Here is a 23,703-nt window from a genome sequence, read left to right as displayed (position 1 = left end):
TAAAGACAGAGGGAAACAGGCATTGGCAAATCCAAAAATAGGTCTGTCATTGGCATCCAACTTTTTGGCTTCGTCAATGCTGGTTTCGATTTGTCAAGAGTTTTGTAAAACATTTTTATTGAAAAAGGTTCGATGTCCTCGCCAATATAAAAAATGGCTACAAAATAAAATCGTGTTTCAGTCTCAAAAACACTTGTTGCATGCTAATAGTTCACAAGCACTAAACAGAAATACTTTGGGGCATATTTAAAAGATCCTAGTGCCACTTTAGCACTACCATAGCATAATTTTTTTACACGAAGGTGGCACTAATGTGGCTTTTTCCATGCACCATTTTGCAAAATTGCACAATGCATGCACTGCGCCACTTTGTAATCCCTTGTAGCACAATATGCCTGCTCCAGGCACAATGTATGCAAGAGGGGAGTTCCCCCATAAGGGTGGGGGGAGGGGAGCAAGCAAAGAATGGAGCAAAGAAATCCAAAAGATTTCTTTGCATCATTTTTTCGGCATTTTTAACGCCTGACAGAGCAGGGTTTAAAATGAAGCTCCAATTATTTTCAAAGGGCATCTAGGTGCTATGCAGGATTGGCGTCAACATTTTTTACTCTAATCCATCAAAGCGCCAAACTAGCGTAAAAAATATTGGCGCTAGTTACCTAACTACTGCCATGGTGCGCCGTATGTTAAATATGGCGCACAAATTGCGGCATTAAGGGTGCGCTAAGGGGGCAAGGAATGTGGCTCTGCATTGAGTGCAGCGCCACTTTTCTTAAATATGCCCCTTTGTGTGAGGGTTTGCTCCTTGTGAAAGAGCAGAATGCCCCCATTCACAGTGATGTCATCCAAATGCTGCGGTGAACGGACCTATTTCCACATATTGTATGATATAGTGGGCAGAAGAAACAACTGAATGACACGACAAGAGAACAATGAATGAAGCACGCTGGCTCAAAACTCCATATAAGTAAGCATTTTGCATATATATGTTGCTTTAGTAAAAATCAAAAGGTATAGGGTAACAGAAGACCTAGAAGGAGGAGTCAACAGTAGTTGCGGGTGGAGGGGGGTCAGGGGCTAGTTTGCATTGGGCCTGCTATAGACTGGTACAGCGACGGGTCTCTCAGATTGAACTCCTGCTTAGGTGGGGGGACTATCTAAAAAAAACTCCATGCTCAGTTGCGACTCACCCTTCTGGACTTCAGTGCAAGGATCAGAACAGGGCGCCCAGCTGTTTCTGGACAGAGAGCTCATGGGAGCGGTCTAGACTTCTGAGAACACATCTCTGTCGCAGCATAGAGTCTCGGCGAGCTGTCCTATTCTCGGAGCTGTACATACCTTTGTCTGGACCCGGAGAATTGTCGAAGGCGCAGAGGTGAACACACCTGCGCCTGGACACAGAGAGCACAGGACTTGCACAGGGCGCGGTGCTAACACGCATACGCAGAACCCAGACAGCTGTCCAGGACTCAGACCTGAACAAGCAGCTCTAACAGAAAACAGAGGAGCTGTCCAGCTCAGTGGGTGAGAGGAGAGCCGTCCAAGGCCCGTTGCCCTACACAGTACTCTAGAAGCTGTGGGAACTGTCCATGGCAAGGTGCTGAACGCACATTTATATGAACACAGGGAGCTGTGCAGGGTTCGGTGCAGAAGACACATTTATATGAAACAGAGACCTGTGCGGGGTTCGGTACTGAACACAAAGCGCTGTCTGACTCTGAACACAGGGAGCTGTGCAGGGTTCGGTGCAGAAGACACATTTATATGAACACCGAGAGATGTGCAGGGTTCGTTGCTGAACACAAAGTTCTGTCTGACTGAGCACAGAGAGCTTTGCAGGATGCGGTGCAGAACACCCATTTATATGAAACAGATCTGTGCGGGGTTCGGTGCTGAACACAGAGGTGGTCGACATTGAACACAGAGCCGAACAGTTTGCGCTGAGCAGACATAAATATGAACCCATAGAGCTGTGCAGAGTTCTGTGCTAAACACGATGTTCAGTCAGAACACAGAAGGGGCGGTGTGCACAGCTCTCTCTGAACGGAAGTGACCTCTAGGGGTCAGTGCTGTGCACGCCTCTCCATATTAACAAGTAATACTTAGTCTGGAGGCTGTCCAGGGTTAGGCCTTGTCGGAGCCGGGTGAGCTGACCAGTGCTCGGTGCTGAAAACAAGACTCTGCATAGGGAGCGCGTTGAATCGGTCCAGGGGTCGCAGCTGAACCCTTTGTTAATACTGAGAGCAGCAGAACTGCCCTACTTAGCTCTAAACAGAAATAAGAGGACCTTTCCTTGGACCGATCTAGAGCTGATTAGGGAGCTCCCTTCTCTGCACAGCCTGATTGGCTAGATGTAGCCCTGACCAGGAACCAAATCATATTTGGGCAGCTAGTGCCCGTTCGGATATTCATATGTATCACTTGTTTAGTGTACCCTCCTGTATAACCAATACTAGTTTTTGCCGACTAGGCAATAGAGGGAGAAACATCCTTCTGCCAAGGGTCATACAACTTAATCAAGAAGTTGTAATTGCATTCAGTAGACCACGTATCAACGAGGAACAAATCCACGCCCCCTCCAACATCATGAGAGGGGCAAATTTCCTGTTTCCTGCTCCTCCTGCCCTCTGACACAGCCCACAACTATCAGCAATCAACAAAAGAGCCAGACATTTAAACAAGACCATCGTATCTAGATCGTCTAACTATGATTTTCCTGGAGTAACACACTCGCTCCCATATCAGATCTGATTTTTTTAAATAGCGCTGCGCTAAGAATAGAATCGTCTCCAGGCTCTTCCTCCGTCCCAGCGACGTGCTATCGCCCCCACTGCTAGAAAGGGGCTGCACAAACATTTGCACCTTTCCTGTCGTGATGCACCATGTGATGTTCACACACTGACGGGTGCAGGGACCAGCTCCACAGTGCTGAGATGCTGCCTGTGAGTACGCAGCAGAGCAGGCAGCTGTGCAGAAACCGCTGTCAGCGCTGAGGAACGGACGACTCTGGCAGCTCTCGCCCCCCTCCCCGGAATGCATCCCACACCGGACACCGGAGGTGAAGATCCTTGGAAAGGAGTGCACGTGTGAGGGCGCGAGGAGTGAGCAGCAAACGCGCTTCTCAGCCTCCCTCGCAGAGTCACAGCTGAACTTCTCGCACAGAGGTCCGTGAAACTTCGCTCCCGCGAAACAGACACAGCCCTCCAGGGATGCCGAGAGGAAGAGAGGATAAACCAATGGCTGCGCGGGCCAGCTGAACTGGGGGTGCAGTGCAACCCCCTTCACCCACAACTGTGAAGCGAGATATACCCTTGGGAACGCAGCAACCCTCTCCCTGGCTCTGCGCACTTGCACGAGGACAACTGGGGACAAGATCTGAAGACGCAAGGAATGCTTGCTGGATGTCCAAGAGCAGAAAACATGCCTGGAGAGCAGACGGTGAGGACTGGGAGTCCCTTCTTGGCTTGAAGGTAAGGCATGTTTCTATCAGCGCCCTCAGATAGCACCCCTTTGTGGTTTGGAAGGTAAACCCTCACCCTGTTTGTTGTCGAATCATTAGAAATGTATGTTGCTCTTCCTGGACAGGTTTTATGCTCATTTCCAAGGTGCTGTTAGAATTCACACATAATTAACACAGCAAGGAGCCCCGATATTTCCCTTTTGCAGCAAGATATTCTTCTCCCCATCCTTTCTGAACATGTCTTCTGAACGTGTCTCCAGACCTGAGAAGGTATTTCGAACTTCTTATGTTGTAGGGAGTAGGGCAGAGCATTAGGGCTTGAGACTGAGTGAGTCATGTGAAGCGGGCCCAGGCAGCTCCCAGAGAGCCGTCCACCACTAAGGGTAAAAACCTGGACCCCCGCCCACATCGAAATCCTGCACCCCAGATTATCTGGGTTATTTCATTCAAACTTTGCTGTTTCTCAGCGTGCAGTCGCCTCATTAGATGTTATTTCTAGAGCAGGGTTAAACAAGAGCTGGGATCAACTTCTGTGTTAGTCTGCGCCCGTATATGTGCGTTGATGTGTATTGGTGTCTGTGAGGGCGGGGCTGGCAGCTGGTGTTTGGGTGCACCTTTGGAGCCGAAATGAGGTAGGAGTGTAAATGTGTTTTATTAAGTAAGTGTGTCTGTGCGAAGGAGACTGTCCGTTTGTGTCTGTGAGTATTGATTGTGATCATGCGTTTCATGTATGTGTGTTTTACTAGTCTTTGGTGGGGTAGGTGGTAGGTGCTTGTGTGTATGTCTGAGGGGAAACGTGTGTGTCCATGTAAAAGAAGGTGCGTGACTTGGTTTATGCAATTGTGACTGAGCAAGGGTGAGTATGTGTGCTTCTGTGGTGTTTATTGATTCTGTTCATGTGTTTTGTGTATGCGTGTTTGACGAGTCTGTGAAGGGGTGCCTGGCAGCTGTTTGTTTGTAGGTTGGGGGGAAGGGCGTGTATTCATGTAAGCGAGGGTGTGTATTTCATTGTGTGTGCATGTGTGAGTTAGCCGGGGAGGGTGTGTGTTTGCGCGCGTATGTGTGTTTGTGTGTGTGCGTGTATAAGCTGATGGGCTCTCTGGCTGCAAAATCAGCCGCATATAAAACAGCTCTCTCAAATGAGTTGTGTGGCCTAGAGCTCACCGGTGCCTACAGCGAAGAAGTGATTTATGTCCGCAGGCTGCTGTAATGGAGACAACAATGTTCGAGAGGGGGATGTCGTGTGTGCGTGGTAGGGAAGGGAGGGACGAGTAAGCAGTGTTTTTTAGATAGATTGTTCTCATAAGCGTCAACAGACAAACTGCAGATACCATAATGTAGACAGAGGATTCACCTACCTGGAAGCAGCTACGTGCAACAAGTCAACATCCAAGATAAATTAAATTGTCTTAATGTCCGACACTGTGAGCACAGTTACCTGGATCGGTGTAGCTAGAAAGTCTGCTTCATCCGTATGTGTAAAAGACGAACAGCGGGCGCTCTTTAGCTGCTTGGGCCCAAACTATAGGGCTCGATTTTTCTTGAACTTCGTGCCATTCCTCACCTCCTTCAGTTCAGGAAGGCCCTTGCTGTTCTACTAACCACCAAGCTCCACGAGACCCTGTTTGAAGTCTTGTGCGCTACTCAAGTTCCCCCATAAATAAAAATACGTTTATGCCAAGCATGTTCTGTAGGTCTGTATAATCAAAATACGAAACATTTTCTAATTATATTGAATGATCATTGGCGCAAGTGGAACACCAGATGGAACACCAGATGAAGTAAGGACATTTGTTTCAAAGATGGGAGCATTTCCTAACTTCTTTTCAGGTTACATTTAGCTTAACCTGCTGTGGATCCTTGCAACAAGATCCCTCGTCGAAAAATAGCAGACCTTGAGGATGGAGTAAATTGGCGGCGGATTAGGAGGTGTTTCTTTCCTACCATTCAGCAGTGCACTTGGTCCTGAGCCCATGAAAGGCTGGCAGCCATGCACCAATCCTTCCCCATTTGAATTTGTAAATGTTATCAGCTTTCAAAGTCCTCAACCTGGCGAAGTTTAATGCACGTTTGAAAAGTTGTGAACTGTTTGTTGTCACAATTTCCCACGCCCTTAGGTCTAATAAATATTGTAAGTGTAATTTCCTTTATATAGCGTTTACTACCCCCGGTGAAGCACTGTCTGAGCAGTAATATGATATTTTGGAGCCAAACTGTAGCTTGGTAACATTAGTTTTTTTCTTCGTTGTAGGTTATTGGGCTATTCTTTTGATTTCGAAAATCACATGTATTTCCTCCTGTTTTGTGACAGAAGTGGATTTCTCAGTGTTGGGTATGAGTTGTTATTGGTGTATTAGTAACAGTGCCCCTGTTAGTTGGATGAGTAGACGACACGAGAGAAGCTTAAAAGGTCATTATGAGAACTCATGGGACTCGGGAGCAGACGGTGTGACAGGGACACTTTGCAAAGAGGCACCCTGAGCCCCAGCCCAGTGGCATAGCAAGGTTGCATAGTCCCAATGAAAGCAAGGAAATTGGACTGGCATGACCTGGTTTGGTGGCAACATTGCTTTAAAGGTACTTTCAGTTACTGAGTGCCTGCATTTCTTTAATTTGAAAGGGAGGGTACCTGCACTTCTCAGCACTTCTGCATTACATTTAATGGGAGAGTACCGGCACGTTTCATCACTGCTGCAGTACATTTAATAGGAGAGTACCAGCACTTCTCAAGAGCAAACAAGTACCTGCACTGCTATTCTTCATTTAGGGCCCCAGGTATGAAGTAAAAGATACTAATTGGGCCTCAGTAGGTTCTGGCGCCCCTGTGCCTAAGTGTCACTGCATCTGCTGCCCTATTCATAGCTAGGCCCCTGGACACTAGCCATTTCAAACCTCTGTGCATGGTTGCATTACAAGTCACTCAGACCTGCACTCTTAAAGGCAGGCCTTCTGGTACATGGGCAATTGATGATGCATGGGCAGAAGTACAGGGTTTCAGCAGTGCTGCTCAGGGCAAAGGGGAGCCATGAACAGTAGGGGAGAAAATCACCAACGTCCAATGTCAATGCATAACCGGGTTGGACATACTGCTGGAGAAAACTGGTGCCCAAAAAGCTTAAATGTTGCTCGCGGAAGTTGGAAAAGTTCCTGCTATCTGGAAGGGTGACATTTCCTGACTTTGACTGACGGGGGTGGGCATAACGATTTGCACACTCTTTCTTGCCATCTTTGGGCAGGTCACTGACAATGCAAGTGCACACTTGTCGGAATTCGGATGCGTTTACTTCTAATTTTCAGGCATAGTGTCATATGTTTTCTATATTGCAATACAACAGCAGAACACTAATATTACAAATAATCTCTGTAACGCCCCCCCCCCTTCCCATTTCTAATATGCAAGGCCCTGTTTTGATCTCAAATACATTTTTTATGGATGTTACATGAAACATAAACACAACATTTCTCGGCAAAATGCCTGTAATACCCTCCCACACATTCAAAATAAATTAAAGGAAAACGGTAATTAAAACAATCTGTTTAAGAATGATTCAAGGTCATCAGGGCAAGACTCTCTCTGCAGAACAGATCTGCCTGTATCATGAGGGCTCCTGAAAGGCTGATAATCTGGGCCAGCACTCACTTTACACATACATTTAAAAAAATTCTGACCCATGGGATTCCACATGGTTTATGCTGAGACATGCACTCAACTTCCAGGTTCAGATGCACTTGTCTACATCTGATCTTTTAAACTGCATCCGTAGGCACTTATCGCACATAAACACGTTTGAATGGATGACAACAGCTGACGCTGAAAACAGCAGCCCGTTTCTGTAATGTGCACAGTGGGTGTGGAATTTGGAGCCATTTTTGACCCGGATTGAAAAACTCTTGTCGCCCTTGGTAAGAGAGCGTTCAAGTATTGAGAGGCGAGTGCTGATAGGTGGACATTCAGCAACAGAACCGTTCTAGTATAGCACGTGTACTGGCCCTTTTAATTAGTGTTAAAGTGTTACAGTTGTCCAATACATTTGGTACTGCTACTCATGAGTTCGGAAGCATGGGGACCTCATGTGGCCCCATCGAGACGTACCCCCCTGAACCATGGAGAATGAGTAACAAACTGAGTAACATGAACTCTACTGGGTTCACTTCTTCGCGCGTTGACGCCGTGTAACCCTGATCGGTTTACTCACGCTCTGTGCCTCAATTCACTTATGGGCGTAAACTGCAAGCGCTTCGAAACAGTCTAACACCAAATATCGATCACGAGGTGATAAACTGAACACAACCAATGCACTCTAAAGAGTGGAGCCCCCTGGAGGGTTGCGGGGGTTTGCGTAACGTCCCTTCCTACCCCTATGCGTTCTTTCCTCTTGAACATAGACAGCAAGGCGGTCGTGTGGTTATTGCGTATGCTAATTGTAGCAATGAATTCAATTCTGCCGCTCTTTAAGTAGAACGATATTGAAGTGTTCGGCAGACGCGTTTTTACCGAATTCCTTTAAACCTCCATACTCACGCCTTTTACAAACACAAATCATAAATACAATTTCTTCCCATTGGGAAGGAAGCCCGGAGGTTGCCCCTGGCAACCCACAAGGAACTGTCTGTGGCTGGATACCTCCGCGGCCCAGCAGCGCAGACCCGCAGCAGCGCTCCCGCCAGGGGTTAGCTTGTAACTGAGAGTGGACGAGGGGGTAGGGGTTCTTTGTAGGAGAAATGAGCGCTTCCAGATCATGGCACTGGTACGTACCTGATGAAGAGGTCCGGTTACGTCAAAGAACCATCTGGATTTGGGTTCAGCCTTAGGATCCATGCATGAGCATAGCTACACGTTCACTGTCACGCACTTAGCGCCCCTCTCCAAATCATGCATGGCGCCAAAAATTTTCACTCGGTAGGTCACTTCACAAACCTTGGGGCATATTTATGGCGAATTGGCGTAGGGCAGCGTAGTGAATCATCTTACTGCACTGCCCTATGCAAAAGTGAAAGGGCATGAATACACTGTAATTATACAAGTGGTGCATTCCTTCCCCTCACCCCCCCCGCACTGGTGCCGTTTTGCTGGGGTGCCTCCGTTGCATGCAGGATTGTTTTTGTGCAGCAAGGGGCATCTTCTTGCACAAAAACAATTGTGAGAGGTGGTTTCCTCGTTCTATGTGTGCACACATGTAAAGAGGACAAAAACAAGGTGAAATAAAACCGTTTCACCTCATTGGTGCTTCCCTGAGTTTATGTGATCAAGTAAAGCTGGGGCAGCATCAAAATCCATGGCCGTTGCGTGGGAAAACCCACTGCAATGCCCATGGAATGCCTCCCTAGTACAGAGTAAAGTAACACATCAGCTTGTGCTGCCTTGCCTTACTCCATATCTTTGAGGCCATTCAAAGCCACACAAAAAGGCTTTGGGCCAGATTTAAGAAAAGTGGTGCCGCACCAAGTGCAACGCCACTTTTCTTGCACCCCTTAGCACCCCCAACACCACCATGTGTGCGCCATATCTAAGATATGGTGCACCATGGGGTAGTTAAGGAAGCTAGCATCAAAATATTTGACGTTTTTTTGGAGTTTTGCAGGATTAACGTAAAAAGTTTTGACACTAATCCTGCAAAGCCGATTAGTGCCCATTTTAAACAATGGTGTGTCTCCTTTTAATGCCGGCTCTGAGTGGGTATTAAAAGTGGCAAAAAAATGATACAAAGAATTCTCTTAGATTTGTTTGCACCATTTTCTCCCCCGTAACGGGGGAACGCCCCCTTTGCATTCATTATGGCTGATGCAGGCATACTGTAGCGCAAAGGGTTACAAAGTGGAGCAATGCATGAATTGTGCCACTTTGTAAATTTGGCACAGCAATTTTGGCCTTGTTGGGCCACATTAGTGTAAAACAAATGATGGTAATGTGGCGCAAGGAGGAGCTAGGGGCTATTAAATCTGCCCTGTTGTGTGGCCTCATAGATGTGGCTGAGAGGTTTGTGTTGTCAAAGCGCCACTCTGACTCTTCCAGCCAAACAGTGTAAACTGTTATTGACCCACCCAAAAGTGCTTTGGGGACATGTCAGGGTTATGAGGCACTATATGAATGCTACAGTGTAATGTAATATGAAATCATGTGGTTCTTGCAGGCTGAAATGATTTAATTGAGATTCTGTCATGAATTACCCTTGGAGCGCATCTAAGTGGAGCTTTGGTACTTTTTGGCTTTGATCTAATAAGAATCTGTAAGAAGAAGGGGAGTATGCAATTCTAGGATGATTATAGGCTCTACCTGCCAATCACATAATTTGGCTTTCCCTTCTATACTCCGTGTTAAATACACCTCAAAGTAATAATGTACTTTTCATCAGTATATTGGGACTATTAATGCAGTCAGGCCTTTTTCTAACTTTTTTCATTTTTTCTCGGTTAGATTACAGTGGCAGAGGGACATAATGCCAAAGATTACACCACCTCATATGTGGTGGCGCCAGATTCATTAAATTAGGCTTACGAGCACTGCACTCAACATCTATTCCAGAGTGTTTTATTACATAACCCAATGGCTCACAAGACTCGATGCATACAAAAATAAATAGCAACATCAATAGGAACAAAAACAACAATAATAAATCACCAACTAAACAATGGCAACAACTATGCTAATGATACCAATAAAAGTGATAATAACAATAATGTTATGCATGACTTACTCAGGAAGCCTCTATTTTTAAAAATATTAACTTTTGCCTATTTTATCTTACTCAGAACCCCTTGTGAAAAAGATCCACGTAATTCACAGTTATCGATCTATAATAATATACTTTATGTATAGTACTCCTAGAGAGCCAACCTTCAACAATTGGATTCTGAATCCATTCATTCACTTCAATATTGTAGCAACAGTGTGTTACAGAGCTTGTTACCACCAACTGTTGGTATGTCATAAAGGAATTCAAGGTTGCTCTAGCAGACCTCTCTGCGAGTCTGTTAGAGCAGCCCAGAGCAGGGAACAGTGATTTCTTTTTCATCTTGGGGTACTGAGTGATGTCATAGACAATTTCCTTCTCACTCTCCTTGTCTACTAGATGTCACTAAGCACCCCTAGGTGAAAAACACCCCTGTAATCCACTTTCACCCTTCTATATTTCAATATATGCACAATAAAACTTGATTGGATCTCATTAGTTCATCAACTCCTGCTAATCCCCTGTCATGTTATTACAAATAGTATTCATGTCAATTTTGCGGTGAATTTTGCTATGTTGGAAACCTCTGACCTACAGGTTTATTGCAGATCATTGAAAGGAGTGCTGAATATGGTGTGATATCTTGGTGTGTGTCTTGGTGGTCATTGTTAGACAGTTATAGCACATATATAATGAAAAAACAAAGGTTAAAGTGACTATAGTTAGGCTCTGAATTTACTCGTAGAAAACCATCGAAATTCAGCAGTTATAGTTATAGTTCTTTCAAGTAACTAAAACTCGCACCCTAAGGTAACTATAACTTGCACCTTAACCATGCACAGTTGTATCATCAATGATTTTATTGCAAATGTTGCAGTGAGAATATGAAAGATGGCATGGAATATGTCATCAATGATATAATATGTGGATTAATTAGCTGCACACGACAAAGGCACAAGTTATAGTTACCTTAGGGCACGCATTTTAGTTACTTGAAAGAACTCTAAGTAAAACTGCTGAATTTCTATGGTTTTATGAATAAATATATATATATATTTATTTAAATATATATATATACATATATAAGGAAGTGATTATGTTCATGGAGTGTGGTGCAAATTCATTGTTGGAACATGAAAGTGTGAGGGATCGTATACCCTCTTGGCACGTGCACCAGCTGCTGAGCGCCTCATTTTTAATGACCGAATTATGGATTGATATATATATATATTCACTGAAAAAAGCAAAGGTTACAGGGACGTACACTTAGGTTCTGAATTTATTCACCCAAAACCATAAAAAATTCACGCAGTTTTGGTTAGAGTTCTTCCAAGTAACTATAACTTGCATCCTAGGGTAACTTCAACTCACCCCCGCCATGCACAGCTTTTTTTTCACAAATTTGACTGCTAATGTTTCATTTACTTTTTAAGCATGTTATAGAAGTTCTCAAGACTGCTGTAATATCTGAGGTAACTAATAGTGCATGGCAAGAGCCAGAGTTATAGTTACCTTAGGGCGCGAGTTATAGTTAGTTGAAATAACTCTAACTATAACTGCTGAATTTCTATGGTTTTGTACAAGTACATTCAGACCCTAACTATAACACCCCTGCAACCTTTGTTTTTTTCAGTGAATTTCTATTTCCTAACTATAATGTCCCTGTATTCTTTGTTTTTTTCAGTGAATATCTATGGATTTTGTTACGTAAAGTAATTTCCATTACTATATCTTAATCCAACCACCACCCAGCACAGCCTTTGGTCAGGTCCTGCAGGCAACCTCCATAACAACCCAACCCTGTGCCATTGGCCGTGCATGGCAGAGGTTGGCTGCAGGGCCTGGCCTGCAACCAGGTACAGCAGCCAACCCCTCTAACCACACAATCATGCGCTGCGCATTACCTTTGGCCATACGCAGCAGGAGTTTGCCAAAAGACCTGGCCTGTGGCCAGTTCCTGCAGCCCACACCTATAACAACCCAAACTCACACTGCCTTCCCTCTCCCTAGGCCAATCTGGGTCACGGGGATCCCATCCCCCAGGACCCAGCCCAAATACTTAATTTTTTGGGGAGGAGGGGGCCACACAGCCACCCCTCCCCTGGCCGATCTCAGCCCCGGGGACTCCGCCCCCTGGGGCTGACCTAAATATTTTTTTTGGGGGGGAGGGGGTTGTGTGACCCCCTCCCCAGGCTGATCACTGCCTGGGGAACCTCATCCCCCAAGGCTTGACCTAAATATGTTTTTTTTAAGGGCGAGAGGCCATGTGTCTCCCTGACCCCATTCCCTGGGATGTGGCCTAATTATTTTTATTTTTTGGAAGGAGGGCGGCCACATGGCCCCCCTCCCCAGGTCAATCCTGGCATCCCCATCCCCGGCTACTGGCCTACTGAAATGTGACTTGCGCGCCTCTGCCCCTTCACCCAGTCACAATACTGGGGACCATGGGGGGAGTCTGGAGGCCCTCATGGTCCCAGCTGGCATCCCACCTCTTGCAAGAGCCAGCAATGCTGTCACAGAGAGAAAGCTGCTAAAGCAGCTCCCTCTCTGTGAGGCCAGTTCCCTCTGTTCACAGCAAGTGAGAGCTGTTTAACAGCTCTTCCTCTGTGAAAGCAGAGTGTTTGCTGTGACTTGGCAGCAGCTGTCAAAGCTGCAGCCAAGCCACAGCAAACAGCTATGTCCCAGGGGTAGGCCCCAGGGCCATCAGTGACTCCTCGAGGGGGGCGTGCAGTCCCTCCTCCAATAAAATGAGCTCTGGGGCGGTGGTGGCCCCTAGGGTTGTGGGGGTCTGCAATTGACCCCCTTTCCATTTTTTTATCTTTGCCACCCGGAGGTGGTGGTCTCGAGGGCAGCGGGGGGCATGCGGCTCTCCAACCCCAATTTCCTGAATGCCCCAAGGAGGCGGTGGTTTCCAGAGCTGTGGGGGAGGCGCACAGTTTCCTGCATAGAAAAGCACAAATGCCCTGGGGAGGTGGTGCTCACCCGGTGCTGCAGGTGGGCTGGGCGGCACCTCCCATCATATTGATTTAAAGCTCTGGGGAGCTGGTTGTCTCCGGAGCTGCAAGGGGTGACTCCTGATACAATTATTTGAAGCCCCTGCGAGGTGTGGTCCCCAGGGCTGTGGGGAGACTGGGCGGCAAACCGCATTTCATTACTTTAAAATAATAGAGAGCTGGTGGCCCCTGGGGCTGCAGGGGAACCGGAGGCCCCTCATTAAAAATGTAAATGCCCACAGGACTTGGCCCACCCGGGGGCATCACAGAAACAAACAGGGGAGTTCATGCTTGTCTTTTTGTATTTTTTGCTGCAAATTTGCAAACCTCATGAATTCCCAGGGGTGTTCCTCTGGGACTCCACCACCAGAGCTAAGAGGTCAGGGTGCCCCTACCCTGGCCTCTTTCATTATTTTCAAACTTTTTAGTGGGACTTGGCTGAAGCCGAGTCCCAAGATGGCTTCCAACACTTCCTGGTTTGTAGTGTTGGCAGTCAATCAGAGCTGTACATTTGCCGTGCACAAGCTCTTAATCTTGGTGAAGTTGGCTCAGCCAGAGATATACAAATTTGTTTTCCCTTTACTATCTAAAAAATTACTGAACTGATTTACACCAAATAAGCGGAAGCACAATCTGCATACTGAAAACTAGCTTTCTGCCTAATTTGGTGTAATTCCGTCCAGTGGTTCAGGCTGTAGATGTGTCTAAAGGTCCTATGATATTTAACATGGGAAACGCATCTTTTTTGACCGCCCCCTTTTTCTCAGCCCCCACTTGATGGCTCACCCCGAAACTTTCCCTGTGCAACAAGAATCACTGGGGCACTTTTTTGGGGGGAAATTCAGTTAAGATTCATCCATCGGTGCCAAAGATATTGGAAAGTCAAAAAACGCTTTTTCTATGGAAACATGGTCCTAAATACTTAAATATAATTACCATGTGGCGATATATATATATATATATATATATATATATATATATATATATATATATATATATATATATATGTGTATATATATATATATATATATATATAGGTATATATATATGTATATATACATATGTGTGTATACATACATGTGTATATGTTTGTATATATATATATATATATATATATATATACACACACACATATGTATACATACGTATACATAGTACACATAAATATTTAGTTATAGTGCCGCAATTAAAAGCAAACTTTTTTTTACATTGAATGATGAAAGGATGAGTCATTCCCTGTCAGGAAAGGATATCTCAGGACAAACTGAGAATATCTCAGGACTGCTGTTCTATAATTACACAGGAGGTGCCATGTTTTCTCACAAGATATTTTGAGATTTTGAGACAATGGGATATGAATTGTTTTGCACATCAGGAATACTTTCTCCATGCTCAGAGCTCTACTCCTTCCACCAGCTTACTCCCACGCACGCACACACACACAACTAGCAATGTGCCATTGCAAGAGACCGCCTGCTGCACCCTGGGGCCTGTTGAGTTTAAATAAACACCAGGACAATGCTGCCAAGCAGCCTGCTTTGTAGGGTACACCATTCCACCATCAGGGAATACACATTATGTCTTCCTCCATAGTTATTGTTAGTGCATGCACAGGGCTCATAAGGGGAAATTAGAAACACATTTCCTGCATCTTGTAAAGTTCCCAGATACTTCTATTGGAGTTCAGCAGTTCAAGTCTTGGGCTTCTACTGCATAATGTGATGCATCATGGGACTTATAGTATCTTCTCCTCAGAAATCGACCCAGGCTGTCCAAATCAGTCCTGCGCATTTTTTTAAAATAAACCAGTTAAAATAATAAAATTACGTTAATTTTGTTACTGCAAAATTTTGCATGACCTTGCACACTTTTCAGGACTTTTTGGTATTTGAACACAAGGTATTTTCGCATTTGATTTTGTAGCAAATGACCACAAAGCGAATTGTGGGAAAATTTTACACGAATTGGCATAAGGATTTATGGGCCCTCAGGTTGTGTTGAGTCTTTCGGTAACCCTGTCTAGCGTAGGAATGTACAGCAAAACTTTAGATTGCATTCCAATAACCCAAGAACAATTTAACTTTCGTCTTAAGGTGGGTGTTCAAGACTGTAAATTTTCAATTGTTGGGAGCAGTACAATACTTTAGCCTCAATGTTATTCACTGCAAAAGGAAAGACTGACACATTTTGTGGAATGGAGGGAAGAGTTGTAACTAACTGCAGAAAGTTCTGGCAAATAGCACTCTATTTGTCAGTAGATGAAAATGAGACCATCCAAAGGGCTATATGAAGTTGCAAAGCCTAACAGGTCGTGACTTTTCACAATTTTTTGGAAACATAAGTCATATTTGCCAAGTACAAAGCTGACAAAGTGCTTTTCTTAAAAAATAAATAAATATAGTGGCCCTGTAGCTGACATTAAGGGTCAGTAGCAGCCGCCTCCCACTTTTTTAGGTTTTGCCTGGAGAGTAGATGCAGCTCATGTGTTGTCCTTGCAAAACCTCCTGTAAACAAAAAAAGCTTAAAAGGGGCTTAACCCCTTTGCTGCCAGGCCTTTTCCCCCTCAGATGGCAAGACTTTTTTTGGCTGTTTGGGCAGTTCGCGTTTAGGCCCTCATAAAATTTTGTCCAATAAGCTACCCATGCCAAATTTGCATCCTTTTTTTCCAACATCCTAGGAATTCTAGAGGTACCCAGACTTTGTGGGTTCCCCTGAAGGAGACCAAGAAATTAGCCAAAATACAGCAAAAACTTTGTTTACAAAAAACAAATTGGGGAAAAATGGCTGCAGAAGAAGGCTTGTGGTTTTTTCCCCGAAAATGGCATCACCAAAGGGTTTGCAGTGCTATAATCACTATCTTCCTAGCTTTCAGGAACAGGCAGATTTGAATCAGGAAACTCCATTTTTCAACATAATTTTGGCATTTTTCCTGGGACATACCCCATTTTTACTATTTTTTGTGCTTTCAGCCTTATTCCAGTTAGTGACAGAAATGGGTGTGAAACTGATGTTGGATCCCAGAAAGCTAAACATTTTTCAAAAGTAGATAAAATTCTGAATTCAGAAAAGGGTAATTTGTGTAGATCCTACAAGGGCTTCCTACAGAAAATAACAGCTGAAAGAAAAAAAATATTGAAATCGAGGAGACAAAAACAGCAATTTTTCTGCACGTTTTACTCTGCAACTTTTCCCTGCAATGTCAGATTTTTGAAAGCAATATTCTGTTACGTCTGCTGGACTCTTTTGGTTATGGGGATATTTAGGCCTTGTAGGTTCATCAAGAACCCCAGGTACCCAAAGCCCATAAATGAGCTGCATCTTGCAATGGGTTTTCATTCTATTCCGGGTATACAGCAATTCATTTGCTGAAATATAAAGAAGGAAAAAGAGGTATAAAGAAAACCTTTGTATTTCTAAAATGGGAACAAGATAACGTGTTGAGAAGCAGTGGTTATTTGCGCATCTATGAATTCTGGGGTGCCCATACTAGCATGTGAATTACAGGACATTTCTCAAATAGACGTCTTTTTTACACACTGTCTTACATTTGGACAAGACGAGGAGCAATAACACTTGTTTTGCTATTCTGTGTTCCCCCAAGTCTCCCGATAAAAATAGTACCTCACTTGCTTGGGTAGACCTAAGGCTCACGACAGGAAACGCAACATGGACACATCAGATTTTTACACTGAAATCTGACTTATTTTTTGCAAAGTCCCTAGCTGTAGGTTTTGGCCTCTAGCTCAGCCGGCACCTATGGAAACCTACCAAACCGGTGCATTTTTAAAAACTAGAAACCTAGTGGAATCCAGGATGGGGTGACTTGTGGGGCTCTCACCAGGTTCTCATACCCAGAATCATTTGCAAACCACAATATTTGGCCAAAAAAACACCTTTTCCTCACATTTTTGTGACAGAAAGTTCTGGAATCTGAGAGGAGCCACGAATTTCCTTCCACCCAGCATTCCCCCAAGTCTCCCGATAAAATTGGTACCTTATTACTGTGGGTAGGACTAGCGCCCGCAACAGGAAATGCTCCAAAACACAACGTGGACACCTCACATTTTCCCCCTAAAAAACAGAGCTGTTTTTTGGAAAGTGACTAGCCATGGATTTTGGCCTCTATCTCAGCCGGCACCTAAGGAAACCTACCACACCTGTGCATTTTTGAAAACTAGACACTTATGGGAATCCAAGATAGGGTGACTTGTGAGGCTCTCACCAGGTTCTGTTACCCTGAATCCTTTGCAAACCTCAAACCTTTTTCCTCACATTTTGGTGACAGAAAGCTCTAGAATCTGAGAGAACCCACACATTTTCTTCCACCCAGCACTCCCCCAAGTCTCACGATAAAAATGGCACCTCACTTGTGTGGGTAGTCCTAGTGCTCGTGAAAGGAAATGCCACAAAACACCATCTGGACACATCAAAATTATTAAATACAAAACTACCTTTTTTTGCCGGGGGCACCTGCATTTTTGGTCCTGGGCTCAGCAGCCTTACAGGGAAACCTACCAAACCGAGACATTTCCGAAAACTAGACACCCGAGGGAGTCCAGGGAGGTGTGACTTACATGGATCCCAAAGTGTTTTCTTACCCAGAATCCTCAGCAAACCTCAAATTTAGCTGAAAAAACAAAATTTTCCAACATTTCTGTGTGGGATCACCTCTCCGGGAGGAATTGCCTACCACCCAACATTCCCCTCAGTCTCCCGGTAAAAATGATACCTCACTTGTGTAGGTGGACCAAGTGCCTGTGACAGAGAAGAGCCAAAAACATGTTGAAATTGAGGGGGAACCAAAGCGGGTCCAAAAGGACAGTTTGGAAAAAAGCATTTTTATGCTGACAAGTGGGGCAGAATTTTTATCGGTATCGATGAGACAATGCTGGGTGGTAGGAATTTTGTGAATTCCTACAGATTCCGGAAGGTTCGATCTAAAAAATGTGGAAAAAATGTGTGATTTCCAGCAAAGTTGGAGGTTTGCGGGGCATTGTGGGTAAAAAAAATTGTGCGGGGTGCATTTGAAGCACATTACCCTAGACTCATCCAGATGTTCAGTTTTCAGATGTGTCTAGGTCTTGTGGATTTTTCTACATGGCAGCGTCCCAAAGTTAAAAAAGTTCAGCCCTCACCATTCCAAGTGGGACGATTTTGAGAGTTAGCCAAGCTTGCATGGCCCAAATGTAAAACCAAGACCCAAACTAATCAAATGTTCTCTTGCTTGCCATGGGATAAGATGTTTTAATGTGTTGGGGAGAGCTGAAAGACTATTACCCCCTTCAGTTGGGTTGGGGGCATAACCTTGCCCATACTGGTTAGTAGCCAAATTATCTAGCATCTAGTAGACTTTCTACCCCCCAAGGTGTGGATCGGGGGTAATTGCCCCATCTGCCCACTGGCGGGCACAACAACTTTGGCCTATTTAGTTGGGGTGGGGGTATTGCAATACCCCCACCCTCTTGTTTTGAAAAAAAAAATCTTCCCTGGTGGGCTTTCTGCCCCACTGTGGGACAAATGGGCCTTCTAAAAATAGGCTGATCTGTCCCCAAGGGGGGCAAATATGGGCAACAGTAATGTGCCCCCATGTGGAGTGACCCTTGCCCAAGGGGTTGCCCCCCCAAACAAAACACACACACAACAAACCCTGGTGCCTAAGTGGTTTCTACCCCCCTGGGGCCAGATTGGCCTAATAGAAATAGGCTGATCTGCAACCAAGAGGAGTAGAAATGGCATAAAATAAATTTGTCCCCCCAGGGGAGCGACCCTTGCCTAAGGGGTCAGTCCCCTTGCTTGAAATTGGCGCAGAAAAAAATCTCTGGTGTCTAGTGGTTTCTGCCCCCCTTGGGGCAGATCGGACTAATAAAAATAGGCAGCGGGGGAACGACCCTTGCCTAAGGGGTCACTTCCCTTGCGTGAAATTGATGCAAAAAAATAAAAATCCCTGGTGTTTAGTTGTTTCTGCCCCTCATGGGGGCAGATTGGCCTAATAAAAATAGGCAGTTCTTCCCCAAAGGGGGGCAGAAATGGCCTAAATAAACTTTTCCCCCCAGAGGAGCGACCCTTGCCCAAGGGGTCGCTCCCCATATATAAAAAAATTAAGTAAACAAAAAATAAATATATCCCTGGTGTCTAGGGATTTCTGACCCCCCCCTCCCCCAGGGGCAGAACTGCCTAATTATAATAGGCCAATCTGCTAACCGGGGGGGACAGAAAATGGCTAAAAATATTTTGCCATCCTGGTGAGCGGCCCTTGCCCAAGGGGCTGCTCCCCTTTTTCAATAATATAAAAAAAAAAAATCCCTGGTGTCTAGTGTTTTGGCCTAATAAAAACAGGTCGATCTGCCCCGGGTGGGGGGGCAGAAATGGCCTAAGAGTAATTTTGTCCCCCAGGGAGCGACCCTTGCCTAAGGGGTTGCTCCCCACATATAAAAAAAAATGTAAACAAAAAAAATGATCCCTGGTGTAATGTGCCCCCATGTGGAGCCACCCTTGCCCAAGGGGTTGCCCCCCCAAACAAAACACCCCCACCCCCACCAGACCCTGGTGCCTAAGTGGTTTCTACCCACCCCCGGGGGCAGATTGGCCTAATAGAAATAGGCTGATCAGCAACCAAGGGGAGTAGAAATGGCCTAAAATAAATTTGTCCCCCCAGGGGAGCGACCCTTGCCTAAGGGGTCACTCCCCTTGCTTCAAATTGGCGCAGACAAAAAAATCCCTGGAGCCTAGTGGTTTCTGCCCCCCTTGGGGCATATCGGCCTAATAAAAATAGGCCAATCTGCCCCCGAGGGCGGCAGAAATGGCCTAAAATAAATTTTCCCCACAGGGGAATGACCCTTGCCTAAGGGGTCACTCCCCTTGCATGAAATTGATGCAAAAAAATAAAAATCCCTGGTGTCTTGTGGTTTCTGCCCCCCATGGGGGCAGATTGGCCTAATAAAAATAGGCAAATGGCCTAAATACAATTTGCCCCCAGAGGAGCGACTCTTGCCCAAAGGGTTGCTCCCCATATTTAAAAAAATTAAGTAAACAAAAAAATAAATATATCCCTGGTGTCTAGGGGTTTCTGACCCCCCCCCCAGGTGCAGAACGGCCTAATTATAATAGGCCGATCTGCCCCCCGTGGGGACAGAGAATGCCTAAAAATATTTTGCCACCCTGGTGAGCGGCCCCTGCCCAAGGGGCTGCTCCCCATTTTCAATAATATAAAAAAAAAATCCCTGGTGTCTAGTGTTTTGGCCTAATAAAAACAGGCCGATCTGCCCCCGGGGGGTGGGGGGCAGAAATGGCCTAATAGTAATTTTGCCCCACAGGGAGCGAACCTTGCCTAAGGGGTTGCTCCCCACATATAAAAAATATATATAAACATAAAAAAAATTATGTCTGGTGTCTAGCGGTTTCTGCACCCCCGGGGGCAGATTGGCCTAATTATAATAAGCGGATCTACCCCTGAGGGGGGCAAAAATGGACTAAAAATAATTTGCCCCCCTGGGGAGTGGCCCTTGCCCAGCGGCCACTCCCCTTATGTATATAAATAAAATAAAGAACTTCCTGGTGTCTAGTGGGCATTTGTACTGCCCGACCGCATCGCAATCGGACAGCAGAAATGCTGAGAAAGACATCAAAGGAAAGCCCTTTCCTTTCCTTTGATGCCTTTCTCGGCCCCTCCACGCGATCTGATGCAAAATGCAAAAGCATAGCTTCCAGAGCGGAGGGGCAGGCCTCTGATGAGGTTAGTGCGCGATCACGGGCTGACATCATCAGGTGCCACATGGGGGAAGCGGGGGGGTGGAAGGGAAAGCGATTCCTCTTCCATCCCTGCAATGGGGGTGCCGAGGCGAGGCTCATGGGGGGGAGTGCTATCGCTCCCCCCCCATGAGCCAGTCCAAGGACGTAACGGTTACATCCTTCGCTGCGAAGGGGTTAAAGCCCACACCCTACTTATCATTACATAATATGGAGTGGCCTGCACGTTGCTCTTGTTTCCTTGTTTCTTATTAGTCAGCAGGTTCCTGCCCTCTCCTGGGATTCAGGAGCCTCTCCCTGCCATGGAGCATGGGCAAGCACAGCTTTCTGTCTGTAGCCAGTGTCCTTCCACCGGCCAGAGACTCCTGCAGTACTTTTTATTTTTAGTTGTGGACATGCACCCTTGAAGACTGCATGTCTTTGCAGTGTGGGCCCCACCCTTCTATTGCTGCCTCATGAGCGTCCCCACTCCACCTGCTTCTTCTTCAACTGTTCATCGTTGATGATCCTTCCAACCTCTGTCCTTCTGCTGTCCGTTGTTGCTCTAGGCAGTAACACTTACAAAGCCAAATAGCTCTTTGTTAAAGAGTTGCACAGCAGTGTGGGCTGCTCTGCAACATGGCTTACAGTAAACAAAAAAGACAACCCAACAAGATCTTCTTATCTTCATAAAGTAACTGAAATCATTCCTGTTCCATTCATCTTAACTGACTGTTTGTACAATCACTTCTGTATGCTATACCCTACCCTTCCTGTTTTCTCCTTGCTGAGGCATTTCCCTTTTATGATTTACCTCCATTATTGTATTGTATTTCTGTGGTTAATAGTAAATTACATTACACCTTCTTAGGCATAGAAGAGCTAAATAAATAAATAAATAAATAAATAAATAAATAAAATAAAATCAATAAATAAAATAAATGCAAACTTAGAAGGGAGAAGGCCAAGTTGTTATGTTAGGATTATCACCAGTGACCTTTGGATTGTGCAGAAATTATTGATTTTATTCATAATCATATCTTTGATATACTATATACTAAACAGTGTTTTGTGAGGTTGTTAGAAATGCAGTCTCTAGTTAGCAGGGGTATTCACCCAGTCCAAGTAGGGTCCACCACTCTAGTCAGGTAAAGTCAGATACACACTAAAAGATAACCTGTGCTCACCTTCTGGTAGCTTGGCACAAAGCAGTCAGACTTGTCTCAAGAGGCGATGTGTAAAGTATTTGTGCAATATACACTCACACAGTAACACAATGAAAACATTTAAAAAAGATTCAACACAGGTTAGAAAATTAGATTGCGATTGTATAAATAATAAATAAGACCAAAACAACAAAAATCCAATGAGTAGAAGTTGAGATATGAATTTTAGAAGAATAAAATGAGTTCTATAGCTTAGGAGCAAATAGCACTTTAGGCACTACTTGAGGTTGCGCTGGACTGGGGCAAAGTCAACAGTTCCGGCTGACCACACTGGAGCATGGACCAGGTGCAGGAGCCAGGTAGGGCTGGAGAACAGAGTACCTTAATCCTGATTGAATGCAGGAGATGCAGGGACGATGCATCAGTAGATGCGCCAATGTCAATCCTACAGTCGAGGGGTGTGTTAATTTACCCCACAAATTTATGCTGATGCGCTGCTTTTCAAACACCAGCGTCAAAGCCATGATGCTTTGATTCCAAAGCTAAAGCTCTGGATTTCTTCACTATGTCAAAGGGATGCATTGAGTGTCCATCAATGATGGCAGCGACTCAGTGGTTTCAGTGCTGCATAGATGCTGATGCACCAGGTACTGTTTCCAGCAGGCATGGGATATATTGGTCGATGAGATGGTTCTTGAGGTGCTGCTCAGGCCCCAAATGCAAGGACCCAATTTTATTCCTGCAACAGGGTCGATCTGGTGGTTGCTGCTTTAGCACGCAGGAGATGCCTCAATTTCACTGATGCAAGTATCTGGGTCCTCTTCTAGTGAACCAGGCACATCAACACTTGTAGAGATTTTGATATCCCTGAGTCTCAATCAACAGGAGGCAAGCCAACAGGCCCTTGGAGATCACTTTGGGGTGCAAGGCAAAGTCCAGCTATCTCTCAGCAAGGTCAAAGACCAGCAGGACAGCACAGCAGAAAAGCAGCCCTACCAGGCAGTCAAGCACAGTGACAGTCCTTGATGCAGCACAGCAGTGCTTCTGACACATGCCAGTTGTAGGTCCAGAGGTGTCTGATCTGGCAGAGTCAGAGACCCAGTACTTACACCCAGTTATGCCTTTGAAGTGGGGGGTGACTTTGAAGACAGGTCTTTGATGTGTACAAGTATGCTTTTTTCCTCAGCCCTGGCTCCAGACTATCAGTTGGAGGTAATCATCCCTTTGTGTGGGGACATGCACTGCATATTCAGGTGCGCCATCCCTTCCCACCCACCCTGCCCAGCAAGAGCCATCAGAATGTGCATGAGCACCTAGACACACCTAACCTTCCTCTGTTTGTGGCTGTCTAGAGGGAATTTATCACCACCATTCCAAAGATATGAAATCTGACCCAGATACTCTGTTATAATCAGGAATTCTAGCTTAAACATGTATTAAGGAATTCATTGTAGTGAAAAACGACTATGGGAGTTTTCTCTAGTAGGACATGTAAAAATTAACAGTACATGCCCTACCATTTAATTACATAGCACGCTGCTCTATGGACTACCTGGAGCCTACCATAGGTGTGACTTATATGCAATAAAAGGGGAGTTTCAGACTTGACAAGGGTGTTTTAAATGCCACCTCAAAATCGAAGTCATACTACACACACAAGCTCCTCAGTGGTAGGCCTGACACATGTT

General features: G+C 45.3%; 1 protein-coding gene across 1 annotated transcript in view; it reads left to right on the top strand.

The window, feature by feature from the left end:
* The first annotated feature begins 2,667 nt into the window (after positions 1 to 2,667).
* The window catches only part of DRD2 (dopamine receptor D2), a 1,149,352-nt gene continuing 1,128,316 nt past the window's right edge, over positions 2,668 to 23,703 (top strand). Inside the window, exon 1 of the mRNA XM_069224377.1 lies at positions 2,668 to 3,470. The gene's annotated coding sequence lies outside the window, so the exon portion shown is untranslated. The remainder of the gene's footprint in view (positions 3,471 to 23,703) is intronic.

The sequence above is a fragment of the Pleurodeles waltl genome, chromosome 3_1, assembly GCF_031143425.1.
Source record: "Pleurodeles waltl isolate 20211129_DDA chromosome 3_1, aPleWal1.hap1.20221129, whole genome shotgun sequence".
Taxonomy (NCBI): domain Eukaryota; kingdom Metazoa; phylum Chordata; class Amphibia; order Caudata; family Salamandridae; genus Pleurodeles; species Pleurodeles waltl.
Note: the sequence above shows the minus strand (reverse complement) of the source record. Positions and strands in the feature narration are given on the sequence as shown.